Here is a 4163-nt window from a genome sequence, read left to right on the forward strand (position 1 = left end):
TGCGTTTGGATCCGGATACTCCCTCCTAACAACCGACCCACATACTCGTTATTACCAGAATACTTACCCCAATTGTTTGTCATCGTTGCGACCGCATTTGGCTCGTTGGTGTGAGTTATCCAGCATTTCCTCTGCAACCGGCATGTGAACTTACAGCAGCGCAAACGCGCAGAGCAGCACCTTGAGTCGATCCAGGCCCACATTGCCTCGCTCGAGCACGCCAAGACGCGAGCAGATCCTTGCAGCACGCCTACAACCTCCACTGCAACCTCCACTGCCCAGGAGCGCTGTGAGACTGCCCCGCCACCAAGGCCCCCAGCGCCCTGGCCCACCCCCACTACCTCTCAGGCTGCAGATCCTCACCATGGCCCTTCCTTGCCTCTAGGCTATGCTCTCGGGAGATCGCACATCGATATTGGTATGTAGGCAACTGGGCAGCCCTGGCAGAACCAGTCTGATCTCGAGCTCCCTTCCCACCCAACCGGCAGGAGGCACCTCTCGGTCTGCAGGCCCTCACCATGGCCCTGCCTTGCCTCTAGGCTATGCTCTCGGGAAATCGCACATTGAGGTCTGTATGTAGGCAACTGGACAGCCCTGGCCGAACCAGTCTGATCTCGAGCTCCCTTCCCACCGAACCGGCGGGAGGTACCTCTTGGTCTGCAGGCCCTCACCAGGGCCCCGCCTTGCCTCAAGGCTATGCTCTCGGGAAATCGCACATTGAGGTCTGTATGTAGGCAACTGGGCAGCCCTGGCAGAACCAGTCTGATCTCGAGCTACCTTCCCACGCAACCGGCAGCAGGTACCTCTCGGTCTGCAGGCCCTCACCATGGCCCCGCCTTGCCTCTAGGCTATGCTCTCGGGAAATCGCACATTGAGGTCTGTATGTAGGCAACTGGACAGCCCTGGCCGAACCAGTCTGATCTCGAGCTCCCTTCCCACCGAACCGGCGGGAGGTACCTCTTGGTCTGCAGGCCCTCACCAGGGCCCCGCCTTGCCTCAAGGCTATGCTCTCGGGAAATCGCACATTGAGGTCTGTATGTAGGCAACTGGGCAGCCCTGGCAGAACCAGTCTGATCTCGAGCTACCTTCCCACCCAACCGGCAGCAGGTACCTCTCGGTCTGCAGGCCCTCACCATGGCCCCGCCTTGCCTCTAGGCTATGCTCTCGGGAAATCGCACATTGAGGTCTGTATGTAGGCAACTGGGCAGCCCTGGCAGAACCAGTCTTATCTCGAGCTCCCTTCCCACCCAACCGGCAGGAGGTACCTGTCGGTCTGCAGGCCCTCACCATGGCCTTGCCTTGCCTCTAGGCTATGCTCTCGGGGAATCGCACATCGATATTGGTATCTAGGCAACTGGGCAGCCCTGGCAGAACCAGTCTGATCTTGAGCTCCCTTCCCACCCGACCCGCAGCACGTACCTCTCAGTCTGCAGGCCCTCACCATGGCCCTGCCTTGCCTGTAGGCTATGCTCTCGGGAAATCGCACATCGATATTGGTATGTAGGCAACTGGGCAGCCCTGGCAGAACCAGTCTGATCTTGAGCTCCCTTCCCACCCGACCCGCAGCACGTACCTCTCGGTCTGCAGGCCCTCACCATGGCCCTGCCTTGCCTCTAGGCTATGCTCTCGGGGAATCGCACATCGATATTGGTATCTAGGCAACTGGGCAGCCCTGGCAGAACCAGTCTGATCTTGAGCTCCCTTCCCACCCGACCCGCAGCACGTACCTCTCGGTCTGTAGGCCCTCACCATGGCCCTGCCTTGCCTCTAGGCTATGCTCTCGGGGAATCGCACATCGATATTGGTATCTAGGCAACTGGGCAGCCCTGGCAGAACCTGTCCTATCTCGAGCTACCTTCCCACCCGACCGGCAGCAGGTACCTCTCGGTCTGCAGGCCCTCACCATGGCCCTGCCTTGCCTGTAGGCCATGCTCTCGGGAAATCGCACATCGATATTGGTATGTAGGCAACTGGGCAGCCCTGGCAGAACCTTTCCTATCTTGAGCTCCCTCCCACCCGACCGGCAGGAGGTACCTCTCAGTCTGCAGGCCCTCACCATGGCCCTGCCTTGCCTCTAGGCTATGCTCTCGGGAAATCGCACATTGAGGTCTGTATGTAGGCAACTGGGCAGCCCTGGCAGAACCAGTCTGATCTCGAGCTCACTTCCCACCCGACCCGCAGCAGGTACCTCTCAGTCTCCAGGCCCTCACCATGGCCCTGCCTTGCCTCTAGGCTATGCTCTCGGGGAATCGCCCATCGATATTGGTATGTAGGCAACTGGGCAGCCCTGGCAGAACCAGTCTGATCTCGAGCTCACTTCCCACCCGACCCGCAGCAGGTACCTCTCCGTCTCCAGGCCCTCACCATGGCCCCACCTTGCCTCTGGGCTATGCTCTCGGGAAATCGCACATTGAGGTCTGTATGTAGGCAACTGGGCAGCCCTGGCAAGATTTGGGCCAGTGCATCAGTAGCATCCTCAGCCAGACCAGGCGTCTCAGCCCCACTCGGACCCAACCCGTCTGCGCGCACAGCTCCATGAGGAACAGGGCTACTGACCTACCGCTTGGTACAGGGACCATATAACAGTATACCTTGACGGTAATGGAGTCAGATTTGGGCCAGTGCATTGTAGCATCCTCAGCCAGACCAAGCCTCTCGGCCCCACTCGGACCCAACCCGTCTGCGCGCACAGCTCCATGAGGAACAGGGCTACTGACCTACCGCTTGGTACAGGGACCATATAACAGTATACCTTGACGGTAATGGAGTCAGATTTGGGCCAGTGCATTGTAGCATCCTCAGCCAGACCAAGCCTCTCGGCCCCACTCGGACCCAACCCGTCGGCGCGCACAGCTCCATGAGGAACAGGGCTACTGACCTACCGCTTGGCACAGGGACCATATAATAGTGTACCTTGACGATAATGGAGCCAGATTTGGGCCAGTGCATTGTAGCATCCAGCCAGACCAAGCCTCTCGGGCCCACTCGGACCCAACCCGTCTGCACGCACAGCTCCATGAGGAACAGGGCTACTGACCTACCGCTTGGCACAGGGACCATTCAACAGTATACCTCGATGGTAACGGAGCCAGATTTGCGATATTGCATCGATAGCATGCTCAGCGGCACCATCCCCGCGAGGCTGCACCTTCTTTTTCCTTCCAGCCGGCCGTGGTGCGGTCAGATTGGGCTGCCCTTGCAGGGCAGAATAGAGTACGATACGCTCTAAATGGTTAGCTAGGTTAGAGGTTGAACGGACCTTGTGGCCCAGCTTGGCAGAGGCAAACCTGTTCCTGGCAAGCCCCACCCTCTCGGACCCAAACCGTTTGCACGCGCAGCTCTATGAGGCAGAGGTCTCCCAGCCTACCGCTCAGCGAAGGGACCATTGAACAGTATACCTTGATGGTAATGGAGCCAGATTTGCGATATTGCATCGGTAGCATGCTCAGCGGGACCATCCCCCGAGGCTGCACCTTCTTTTTCCTTCCAGCCGGCCGTGGTGCGGTCGGATTGGGCTGCCCTTGCAGGGCAGAATAGAGTACGATACGCTCTAAATGGTTAGCTAGGTTAGAGGTTGAACGGACCTTGCGGCCCAGCTCGGCAGAGGCAAACCTGTTCCTGGCAAGCCCCACCCTCTCGGACCCAAACCGTTGGCACGCGCAGCTCCATGAGGCAGAGGTCTCCCAGCCTACCGCTCAGCAAAGGGACCATTGAACAGTATACCTTGATGGTAATGAAGCCAGATTTGCGATATTGCATCGGTAGCATGCTCAGCGGGAACATCCCCCCGAGGCTGCACCTTCCTTTTCCTTCCAGCCGGCCGTGGTGCGGTCGGATTGGGCTGCCCTTGCAGGGCAGAATAGAGTACGATACGCTCTAAATGGTTGGCTAGGTTAGAGGTTGAACGGACCTTGTGGCCCAGCTCGGCAGAGGCAAACCTGTTCCTGGCAAGCCCCACCCTCTCGGACCCAAACCGTTTGCACGCGCAGCTTTATGAGGCAGAGGTCTCCCAGCCTACCGCTCAGCACAGGGACCATTGAACAGTATACCTTGATGGTAATGGAGCCAGATTTGCGATATTGCATCGGTAGCATGCTCAGCGGGACCATCCCCCCCCAGGCTGCACCTTCTTTTTCCTTCCAGCCGGCCGTGGTGTGGTCGGA

This window comes from Rhodotorula graminis (assembly GCF_001329695.1).
Source record: "Rhodotorula graminis WP1 unplaced genomic scaffold RHOBAscaffold_19, whole genome shotgun sequence".
NCBI lineage: Eukaryota > Fungi > Basidiomycota > Microbotryomycetes > Sporidiobolales > Sporidiobolaceae > Rhodotorula > Rhodotorula graminis.